The sequence below is a fragment of the Eptatretus burgeri genome, chromosome 16 (genome assembly GCF_056783735.1).
Source record: "Eptatretus burgeri isolate ZD-2024b chromosome 16, Ebu_testis_v1, whole genome shotgun sequence".
Classification (NCBI taxonomy): Eukaryota; Metazoa; Chordata; class Myxini; order Myxiniformes; family Myxinidae; genus Eptatretus; species Eptatretus burgeri.
This window is the reverse complement of record NC_140976.1, coordinates 17,856,799-17,869,243: the sequence shown is the minus strand read 5'-3', so window position 1 is coordinate 17,869,243 and position 12,445 is coordinate 17,856,799. Positions and strand designations below refer to the sequence as shown.

General features: G+C 43.2%; 1 long non-coding RNA gene across 1 annotated transcript in view; it reads right to left on the bottom strand.

The window, feature by feature from the left end:
- Nucleotides 1-4,095: 4,095 nt before the first annotated feature.
- Nucleotides 4,096-12,445, bottom strand: part of LOC147010620 (uncharacterized) — a 72,316-nt gene continuing 63,966 nt past the window's right edge. Inside the window, exon 7 of the long non-coding RNA XR_015052153.1 lies at nucleotides 4,096-6,300. This is a non-coding gene — a long non-coding RNA (uncharacterized LOC147010620). The remainder of the gene's footprint in view (nucleotides 6,301-12,445) is intronic.

Below are 12,445 nucleotides of genomic sequence, written 5' to 3'. Positions count from 1 at the left end.
ATGAAGTCCAAGGATTTGTCCATAGAACTACGAGATAGAATTGTGAGTAGGCGTAGATCTGGGGAAGGGTATAAAACAATTTTTAGAGCTCCATCATTAGGAGATGGAAAGAACATGGAACAACCCAGACTCCTCCTGGAGTTGGCCGTCTGACCAAACTGAGCAACCGGGCAAGAAGGATCTTGGTCAGGGAGGTGAACAAGAGCCCACTGACCACTCCGACAGAACTACAGAGTTTCTTGGTTGAGATGGGAGAACCTGCTGGAAGGACAGCAGTTTCTGCAGCACTTCACAAATCGAGGCTTTATGGGAGAGTGACCAGACGGAAGCCACTCTTGAGAAAAAGCACACGACTGTATGCCTAGAGTTTGCAAAAAGGCAAGTGAAAGACTAAGACCATGAGGCAAGAGATTATGTGGTCTGATGAAGATGAAAATTGAAGTCTTTGGCCTGAATGCAAATGGCTATGTCTGGCGGAAACCAAGCATAACTCATCAACCATCTAACACAATCCCTACAGAGCACCTCATCAGGTGCTCAGATGGAGATGGAGAGCAACCTCATCAAGTGGAGAGACAGGGAAGTATGGTGGTGGCAGCAACATGGTATGGGGATGCTTTTTCATGGCAGGGACTGGGAGACTTGTAAAGATGGAGGGAACAATGAATGGAGCCAAATACAGGCAAATCCTTGAGGAGAACCTGCTTCAGAGTGCAAAAGACATTAGACTGGGGCAAAGACTTATGTTTCAACAGGACAATGACCCCAAGCATCCAGCCAAAGCAACATTGGAATGGCTTCAGAAGAAGAATGTGAAAGTCCTTGAGTGGCCCAGCCAAAGCTCAGACTTGAATCCAATTGGGAATCTGTGGAAAGACTTGAAGATTGCTGTTCACCGACGCTCTTCATCCAACTCGATAGAGCTTGAGAAAATTTGCAAGGAAGAATGGGCAAAATACCCAAATCTAGATGTGCAAAGCTGATAGACATACCCAAGAAGACGCGAATCTGTAATCCCTGCCAAAGTCTCTTCGACGAAGCATTGACCCAAGAGATTGAATACTCATGTAAATTAGATATTTCTTTATCTCATTTTCAATTAATTTGTAAAGAGCTCTAAAAACATGTTTTTGCTTTGTCATTATGGGTATTTTGTGTGGATTGGTGACAAAATTTTTAAACAATCCATTTTAAATTCAGGATGTAACAGAACAAAATGTGAAAAAGTCAAGGCATGTGAACACTTTCTGAAGGCACTGTAAATGGAATGGCACTCGGTAGAGCGCATACCTCCACCAGGCTGAACAGTATACGTTTGGTGATGTTCCCCACTATCCCACCGAGAGGTGGATCTGAAACCGGTCCTGAACCAAAATCGAATTGGCTTGTTCTCATCACCGAACCAACTCATCCATCTAGATTTGTCACAACTCATCTACAACTTTTTGAGATATAATGATATATTAGTTTTTGGCCCAATCTCTCAATGGTGAAGTGCAGAATCACTTGGAAAATTAAAAAATTCTCGAAATTGAATTGATTGGTCATTGTCACACAGCCGACCTGTCCACTAAGTTTCATCCAAATATGTCCACAACTGTTTAAGATATCATAAAATATTGCTTTTATAGTACAGTCAAAATGTCGGATGACCTCCCACAAATTGCAACAAAAGCAAACTCAACAGATTTTGATTCCTGAATAAGTCCTCAGTGACAGAAAAAAAAGTCCTAAGGGATCCTCCCGGGGGGAAAGTCCTGAAATCATGGAAATCCAATATTGCCGCCACCCGGCTTCGGGGAAAATGAGAAAATTGTAAAGATTGATATTTTAACATGTAAATATATGTTTTTCTGCATTCTTATTCTTTCTAGTTATGGTCAGTATATTGATATACAATAATAATTATAAAAAGTGAAATGTATTGGGGGTAAGATAAAAAAAATTATAGCTTTTTTGTCCAAAAATGTCAATTTTTGTCCGAAAAAAATATATATTTACCTGATACTGATTTTGGCTCCTGGACCAAAAAAAAATAAGAAACGTTGAAGACACAAGATGAAATCAAGTCTATGGCAATAAAATATAATTCTGTAAATCATTGAAACATGACAAAATTCACAATTACACTCGGGGCAATCACATCTGCCTGACGAAGGTTTCGAAATGAAAATGAAAATTCGCATTAAACTCAGAAAGTACATCCATTATAAACTTACCATACATGTTGAGAAAAATCAAGCGTATTAAAGTTAAAACTCGACAATGTCGTCATCATCCTCATCATTGTCACATGGAGTGTTTCTGCAGCCAGAGCCCCTGCAGTTTCCACAAGCTGGGGTGCACTCAACGTTGTGCTTCTTGCATGTGCATCTCATGGTGCTACATCCAGCCTGGCAGTTGCACCTAATGACACGTAACATCTTTTCAGGAGCTGGAGCTATTGATGTCTGAAGTGGCACAAAACCCTCGTCACACTTCTGCCAACCCCAGTCTGTCAGAAGAAGTTCATCTGCACATCCCTTCCACTCTTGGACTTGCAGATATACGCGCAGGCTGTGATACTTTGCTGCTTCTGATGTTGGTGGTAACATCTGTGGTTGCACGTGAGAGGAGCTCAAAGCCACCTTGTCCCAGTACTGCTGATACCGGAGGGTGTCCAGGGTGTCAGTTGACTTTCCATTGTAGATTATCACCAATGTTTTTTCTCCTGCATCTGCCACATCACATACGGAAGCTGGATATGTATCAAAAAGCTTGGCCTGCTCACGGAATGTGTTGTTTGCTTTGAACTTTTTGAGGGAAGCTCCCTTTCCAATCCCATGAAGACGAGATGTCGTGTCGCACCCAAGAACTGCATGGAGAAACATCAGCAAAGACTGGCTTGTGTGCTTCTCGGAGCTGAAGAGAGGAATCAAAGAGGGCTGGTGGATATCTGCACAGTTCATATTTGAAGGCCGACTCCAGTTCTTCTGCTGTCTGTGCAACAGTGATCAGTCTCTGAAAGAGGAGTTGTGGGTCAACCTGGACTTGCTCTCCATCAATCTTGACAGATGACTTCATGCCAAGGGTGACAACTTGGTCTTTCCTCTTAAATGTGTACTCGGCAGGTGTTTTCCCTTCCATAGATTTCAATATTTTGGTTCCTACAGCATGTGCTATATCGACGTTGACGGTGGGGTGTGCATGAACTCCAGTGGCAATGTTCCTCAGACGTGGATCACTACTGAACGGTTTCCGTTCCTGTAAATACTGAAGAGCTGATAATGTCTCCTTCCAGTCACGAGATTGTCTTGCCTTGGTCATGTCCTAATTATGCTCTCCAGTGTTGTAGTTCACACCTGTGAGCTACTGCATTGCCTGGTTTATTTCTGCACAGGCAGGCATTGATAGTAGCCATACCAGCCGTTGTTGCTCTGTCATTCCTCACCCTCGTGTGAGCCCCCCCCCCCCCCCGCTGCTCTTCAAACTTCTCATCAGAACTTGTTCGATGATCAGGTCAGATGAAAGACCTGCCCATAGGCGATCACTTTGTCGAACCACATACAACCCCTCATCAAAACGTTGTTGGACATTGGGATGTTGAGTTTTGAGGTTGGACATCTGCTGCAGATACACCCTCGCAGATTTGGCATACAGGTTGTGGCCCGAGGCTGCCAGGTAAGGCAGCATTTCCTGGATGGCCTGAAGATGTACTGCCCAGTTCCCAGTGCGCTCTGCCCGGATGTATTTGCGTAGAATGTCTAGCATGTCCATATACTGAACCCAGAGCGCTGAAGTTCTAGAAGATATCTTTGCAGACTCGGCATGCTTCTGAAGGTGGTCTTTGATTCATTTCAAGACGTCAGACTTGCATACTTCTTCCACAGACTGGGGTTGGCAGAAGTGTGACGAGGGTTTTGTGCTACTTCAGACATCAACAGCTCCAGCTCCTGAAAAGATGTTACATGTCATTAGGTGCAACTGCCAGGCTGAATGTAGCACCATGAGATGCACATGCAAGAAGCACAACATTGAGTGCACTCCAGCTTGTGGAAACTGCAGGGGCTCTGGCTGCACAAACACTCCATGTGACAATGATGAGGATGATGACGACATTGTCGAGTTCTCACTTTAATACGCTTGATTTTTCTCAACATGTATAGTAAGTTTATAATGGATGTAGTTTCTGAGTTTAATGCGAATTTTCATTTTCATTTCGAAACCTTCGTCAGGCAGATGTGATTGCCCCGAGTGGAATTGTGAATTTTGTCAAGTGTCAATGGTTTACATAATTATATTGTATTGCCATAGACTTGATTTCATCTTGTGTCTTCAACGTTTCTTATTTTTTTTGTCCAGGAGCCAAAATCAGTATCAGGTAAATATTTTTTTTCGGGACAAAAAAATTGACATTTTTGGACAAAAAAGCTGTAATTTTTTTTATTTTACCCTCAATACATTTCACTTTTTTATAATTATTCTGCTATATCAATATACTCACAATAACTAGAAACAATTAGAATGCAGAAAAACATATTTACATATTAAAATATCAATCTTTACAATTTTCTCATTTTCCCCAAAGCCAAGTGGTGGCCATATTGGATTTCCATGATTTCAGGACTTTCCCCCCGGAGGATCCCTTAGGACTTTTTTGATGTCACTGAGGACATATCCAGGAATCAAAATCTGTTGAGTTTGCTTTTGTTGCAATTTGTGGGAGGTTGACCAAATATTTGTGGTAAAATGCCTGTACTATTAACCCCATAGTTCAATGGTGAAGAATCACTTATAAATTAAATAACTCTCATATTGGTATGGTGAACTTATGGTGAAGTATGGTGAAGTATGGTGAAGTATGGTGAAGAATCACGTATATGCCTGGTGTTGGCTTAATGGTTAGGGTGGTGGGCTTTGGATCTAAGGGTCCCGAGTTCAAATCCCACTCAGCTGTTGAATTAATACCAGGTGGGGTTAACTCGACCTGTCATTCTTCTGAGGTCGGCAAAATGAGTGCCAGTTTGCTGGTATCCTGTGCCGGAGTGGTGATCCATCCAGGATTGTGCCCAATAGCCAAGGAGACTGTTTAAACAGCACCAACGATCTGCACAGAGTATGGTCCCAATCTCATCCTCCTCGTCGTATCCGGATTCGAAGTCGGATCTTCACCGGAATTGAAGCAATTCTTCCTCGTTGCATTCCCAACCTGTCCACCAAGTTTCGGCGGAATCCATCCATAACCTTTTGAGATATTGTGGAATACATTTATCCTTTTTGGCTCTATCTCTCAATGGTGATGAATCACTCGAAAAATTCTCAGATCTGGATAAGGATTCAGATCTTCAATAAAATAGAATCCTTGTCAAAGGTCCTTGTCAAACACCCAACCCAACATGTCCACCACATTTCATTCAAATTGGTCCACAACTTTTTGACATTTCATGCAATATCGTTTTTGGCCCCATCTCTCAAAATTGAATCAATTCGTCCATGTCACACACCCAACCTGTCCATCAAGTTTCGTCTGAATCCAATCCATCCACAAATAATTGTGCTGCATATCATTTTGTGCCTATCGCTCACTTAAAAAAATTCTAGTAGTCAGATCCGGAATCTAGATGTTCACCAAAGTTAAATGTTGCTGTCCTTGGCCAGTCACTTCCATACACAAGGAATTTCAGAACGATTGCTTGAAAACTGTGGCCAAAAATCATCTGACAGACAGACAGACAGACAGACAAATGTGTAACAAACAGACCAAAATCATTCGCAAAAATTATTTCGCCAAGTAAAAGACAGACAGACATACAGACACAAATGCAATACCCTCTCCTCTGGCGAGGGTGTAAAAACAGGCACGGACACACGCACGCACATACACAGTTGTTTTGAGTGAACTACACATCGTGTTACGAGTCATCCACATACAGTATTATAAACATTAAGAAGGCAAAATATTTCATCAGCAAAGTAATTACTATAATTTGCCAATTTTTCCGAATATAAATAACTTTAAATCGCCATTTCGCTGAACCAATAACCTTGCATTTTATATTTTACCTTCACTCCCATCTCCTTCCATTCCTTATTCCATTGCAGTTTTTTTTCAGTTATTATCTCCCCCACCCAATCCACCCCACTTCTCCCCTTCCTCTTTGTGTGTACGCAATATGTAGATGGGCTGTGAGCAAGCCGGTGGGGGTGCAGGTTCCTCCACACGGTTTGAGCCACACTCCTGCTGTGGCTGGCACTGCAGGTCGTTTTGCAGCAGTTCAAACTCCAGGCTGATTGTGGACAGGAGCAGCATAGCCGGTATTCCTGCAAGGCAGAAAGCAATTCTCCATTATAGGGCGAGAGCAAATCACCTGGCAAGGGGTCCAGGCTCACTGTAAATTGTGTTTTTGGGGTTAACAGCTTTTTGGCCTCTGAGGGTATCTGCTAGTTGATCAGTCATTGACGATAGTCAGTCAGGGTCTGTGCGATGACACAACCAGAGCTTATGAGCAGAGCATTACATCTATATAGAGGCCACGGTTGTATTTCAAGGTTTTTATATTAACTGGTGCAGTCTACTCCACCTTACTCCAAGCTATCGGTTTCCTTATCAATCTTCATTGTCTTTTCGGCAAACGTTTTGATTTCTCCTTGGGAGTAGTGATAAGAGCTGACACGTGTCCCTATGCATGATGAGGCGGGAAACAACAGCGATGGATTCATGTCAGAATATACAAGCGATGCGTGATAAAGCCACGTTGTCATACAATGCCGACTGGGGGGGGGGGACAAAGAGAGAGAGAGAGAGAAACAAAGGAAGAGAGAGATAGAGAGAGAGGAAGACAGACAAAGGAAGAGAGAGGGGGGAGGAGGAAAAGAAAGAGAGAGGGGGGAGAGAGAGTGAGCGGGGTGGGGGAATAGAGAGATAGACAGCGAAGGAGATGGGGACAAACAAAGGGGAGAGGATGGGGATAGTCAGAAAAGGGGATGGGGAGAAACATTAGAGGAGATGGAGAGACAGAAAAGTGCATGGGGAGAACGTGTGAAGGAGATGGGGAGAGACAGTTGAGCAGATGGGGAGAGATAGTGAAAGGAATGGGGAGAGAGAGTTAAGGGGATGGGGAGAGAGAGTTAAGGGGATGGGGAGAGAGAGAGAACGGGATGGAAAGAGACAGAGAAGGAGATGGGGAGAGACCGTTAAGGAGATGGGGAGAGACCAAGAAGGAGATGGAGAGACAAGGGAGGGGTTGGAGAGACAGATAAGGGGGTGGTGAGAGACAGCGAAGGAGATGGGGAGAGACAGGGAAGGAGATGGGGAGACAAGGGAGGGGTTGGAGACTCAGATAAGGGGATAGTGAGAGATAGCGAAGGAGATGGGGAGAGACAGGGAAGGAGATGGGGAGACAAGGGAGGGGTTGGAGCGACAGATAAGGGGATGTGGAGAGACAGTTGAGGGGATGGGGAGAGATAGTGAAGGGGATGGGGAGACAGAGAGTTAAGGGGATGAGGAGAGACAGAGAATGGGATGGGGAGAGACAGAGAAGGAGATGGGGAGACAAGGGAGAAGTTGGAGATACAGTATGGGGATGAGGAGAGATAGCGAAGCGGTGGGGAGAAAAAGAGAAAGAAAGAGAAATGGGGACAGAGAGGCAAGGGGGAGAGATCGAAGGAGAGGTGGAGAGGAGCAGATCTTGGGTGAGAGAAAGGGACAGAGACAGAAAGAGGAGATGTTGGGGGGGGGGAAGCTGGAATGGATTACGTTGGTTGTCTATTTTGCTTGCACTCACTTGAGGAGGATACAAATTGAATGGTATCTGTTCAAGAAGACCATCTCTTTGTGCCGGTAGGGCTAAATTACAAATTCATGTCTGTGGAGTGAGTATACGGTCAAGCACCTATCATAATGAGGACCCTTGCCAATGCCAAACTGACTTGAAATGTCCGACTGGCGTTCAGTACTAATTCATTCTCCCACTCTGCGCTCCCATAATGCGACTATATAATAAGAAACGAATCATTATCATCATCATGAATAAAACAGGATTTGCCCTTGGCTAAACGAAGCTTCATTATGTCTCTTGAAATCATTACTTTTGGTTATGGAACTGTTTTAATAACTACTATGGTCAACAGCAATGCAGTTTAAAATATAAGCTCCAAAAGTTTAGTCGAGGAAAAGAACAACCACTGTTGAGATAAACTTTCCTCATTCCGTGTTGAATCGAACAACTTTTGAGTATAATGTAAAAAGCTCACTGTGAAAATCCCTCACAATAATGGCATTTCAGAAAGCTAAAGGTCAAATGTGGGTCACTGGATGGTAGGTTTGATGCAGGGCTCCATCGTGGAAATACCCTGTGTACATGTGTATCCATCGCTCAGTTTCGAGATTGTCTGTCCATAATATTCACGAGCTCATTCATAGAAGCCCTGAGTGCAGCCAAACATACGGTAGGGTTGCATTAATGAATGGACAAGTTTTAATTAAGATATGCAAGGTTACATCTATTTATACATTTTTCCCATTCACCAGCTGAACAAGCATGACCAAAAACTCACTGGTACGCAAAGATTTGCACTGGTCTCGCGCAGGCTGCACGTTTCAACGAGACCAGCCATCAAGAACCAACAGCTTCATCACGAAAGCAAGAAATAATATCCAAGTCAACAAAATGTTTAATATCTGTGAATTAACACAGAATAACTTGAAAAGAAATCAATTACATGTGCTTTGTTGTTCAACACAATATCACTGTGCAAGAAGTTGTCGGTTTGAATAAATCCTTTTGATCTCCTGTTACTTTAGATAAATGACTGCTTTATCTATGCTGGAGTGAAATGGACTGGAATGGCTGCCACCCTTTGGAAACAAATATGGCTTTTCAAAGAAATACCTGGACAAGTGAATTTCTTTACAAAGTCGAAGTTGCAGTCCACACAACAACTCTACTCGATCTGAGATAGCAAACAATGAGACCTGGTGTGAAGGAATGTCCAAGAAGACCAGACCCATCTTGCTCTTTTCTATTTTTATAATAAAAAGATAAAAAAAAGTCTCTCTCTCTCTCTCGCTCTCACTCTCGCTCTCGCTCTCTCTCTCGCTCCTTATCTGTCTGTCTCTGACTCTGCTTCTGTTTGTGACTCTGTGAGAGAGAGAGAGAGAGAGAGAGAGAGAGAGAGAGAGAGAGAGAGAGAGAGAGAGAGAGAGAGAGAGAGAGAGAGAGAGAGAGAGAGAGAGAGAGAGAGTCACAAACAGAAGCAGAGTCAGAGACAGAGACAGATAAGGAGTGAGAGAGAGAGAGCGAGAGCGAGAGTGAGAGAGAGAGAGAGACTTTTTTATCTTTTTATTATAAAAATAGAAAAGAAAGCCCCCAAATGGGAGTTACATTTTCATGTCAGAGAAAGAAAGAAAACCAAGAAACAATTTCTGAAGAAAGGAAAGGATGAATCGGGTGGATTATATACAAAACATTTCACAAAAGGATAGATATTTCTCTCGGACTTTGTAAATAACTTCCTTTATCCACCATTTTGATTCGAACTGCGGTAATCTTCAGTTACTGAAAAGAAAGCAAAATCCAATTTAACACGACTTATTACAAGGTTTTGGAACAAAAACGAAGCATCTTCGTAATTTACTCCAACACCATCAAGTTTTCCTTTCCTTGACTTATATACTGCCATCTTTGCCTGAGCAAGCACGTAAACACAGCATTGGAATTTTTGTGTGGGATATCCAATCCGTAGATGAACACACAAGTGTTAAAAAACAAACCAAACCTCACAAAACAATTCCGAAGTAAAATAAATAAAGGTGCCAACCGTTGGCATTCAACGTAGATGTGAAAAAGGTTTTCAGATTTCTTACAAAAAGGACATTCATCTACAAGCAGATTTGAAAAATGGTGTAACAAGTGATTAGAAGGAAGGATCCAGTGTACTAGTTCTCCATTGGAGGTCACCATGTCATGGTGGTACAGGAGGGTGATAAAAACCTTTCCAGTTAGGAAAATAAGGGGGAGAACAAGGTAAGAGTTCTCTCCATCGAACCCTCTGCTGTGTTATTTGCCGTTGCGAAATAAATTTTACACAACCCAAATAAAGGTCTTTTTGTTTGGGAAGGACATTGAAGCCTACGTTAAAAGGGGCACAAGGAAGAGGACTGGCAAGAGAAAAAGCACATACGAGTTCAGTAAAGGTAGAGAAAGAAGGTATTTGATGTGCATTATGTTCATTGCTTTGCTGGTCCTGCTCCCAAGCAGGTAAGAGCTGTGTGCATGTCCAAAGCACACTACCTAATATGCGTGCCACGATTCGAGAGGATCGCACACTGACCAGGCTTGCCAATGCATCAGCTCTGATCCAGTTGCCGTTTGGGCTGAGAAGATCTGCGACAGATTTAACGCCCATGTCGGTAAAGCGTTGAATAAAACACCTATCAGCAGGCATATCATGGAAAAGGGAGTTGTAGAACAAAGGTTCTTCCAGAAACATCTGTTTTGTGTAAGAATGTGTAGCTCTTGTAATTGTCAGAGTTTGCCACGCATTTAGTATGCTCTGATAGAAACCAGAGAGGGGGGATGTGTCGATTTTGGAAAGGTCCATCAGGAAAAGAGAGTGGTCATAGCCTAGCCTCCCAGCCTGTTGCAAAAGGTGACGAGCGACATTGAACCATGGTGGAGAGGGTCGCGTGTATAGCATGCGAAGAGCAACCGAGAGTCGAAAGGCCATTAGCCGGCTTGTATGTCGACCAGGCCTTGTCCTCCATCGGTCAGTGGTAAACTGAGGACCCCAGGTCGCAGCCAGTGTTTTCCGTCCCAGAAAAAGGACACGAAGCACTTCTGGAGCTGTTGAAGCAACGCCGCTGGAGGATGCAGCAAGAAGAACCTGTGCCATAAGGTGGAGACCACCAGTGTGTTGATGACCAAGACCCTTCCACGATATGACAGTTGTGTGATCACACATTTCCATTTTTGCAGTTTACCCTCAACAAACTCGAGCAGACCAGCCCAATTTTTTGCTACTGTGGTATTATTACCTAAGAACACTCCAAGGTATTTCACACCATCATTGGCCCATGACAGTGGAGCAGGAAGTCTTGGCGCCAAGTAGCACAACAGACCGAGCCAAAAGGCGCTCGTTTTGTTCCAATTTACTTTGGCTGAAGAAGCCTTTTCAAATAAGGACAAACAATAACGAACGATGTTAACGTCATTGATATCTTGTACGAATACACACACGTCATCGGCGTATGCCAGTACCTTGATGGGCCGTTCAAGCTGGGACAAACTAAACCCTGTTAGTCTACAGCGCAAAGAAACCAGTAGGGGTTCGATGGAGAGAGCATAAAGCAACCCGGAAAGAGGGCAACCTTGTCTAATTCCCTTGTTAATAGACAAAGGTGCAACAGGTTCATTGTTTATCTTAAGCACACTATAAATATTATTGTATAGTATTTTAATATGAGATGAAGGTTGAACCAAGTCCAAACCGCGCAAGTACTTCGAAAAGGTACCGATGGTCAACACGGTCAAAGGCTTTCTCCTGATCAAGGAGAAGAAGTCCTAAATCTTTGGGGTTTTCCTTGCACAGTTCAATGATGTCCCTCACAAGGGAGATGTTGTCACAGATGGAATGTTTTGGGACACAGTAACATTGGTCTTCTTTCAACAACGAGGATAAATAAGGAGTAAGTCGCGATGCCTGGGCTTTTGAAAATACCTTATAGTCCGTACATAACAGGGAGATAGGACGCCAATTTTCAATACTCAGCATGTCTCCCTTTTTTGGGATGAGGGTAAGAAGAGCTCGTCGGCAACTCCGAGGTAGCTCTCCAAGCTGGCAGCTTGCGTTCAAGGTGTTAACAAGTTCTGGACCCAATAAGTGCCGAAACTTCTTGTAAAATTCGGTTGTAAATCCATCCAATCCAGGTGCTTTCCCAATGGCAAGGCCGTGAGGGCAGTGCCAAGTTCATCCAAGGTGATGGGTCTTTCCAGTTGGGAACGTCCATCTTCACACAACACTGTCAGGCCTACGGAGATCGAGGCGACACTGATAGGATTTATTTGTTCCAGGGAATATATTTTCGAAAAGTATTCCTTCACGAAAAGTTTGATTTCTGATTGTGTAAAGGTAATGGATGAATCTGCTAATCGCAGCTGAGAAAGCTGTTTACTGGGAAGACGTTTCTCTAAGGAAAAGAAGTACTTGGTTGGTACGTCTGCCTCATTCAGGTGTCCCACCCTCATCCGAACTAAGGCCCCACGTGCATTCCTCTCGGTTATTTCCTTTCATAAGGACTGTTTCTCAGTTAAGGTTTTTTGTATGTTCCTATTATTTTGTCCGATGACCCGTTGGAGATGTAAAATCTCTAACTGTAATATTTTGTTAACTTCATGGTCAGCCCTTGTTGATAAAAAAAACGATACTGTTGACAGAACCCTTTAATTTGGGCTTTTACTAAATCCCA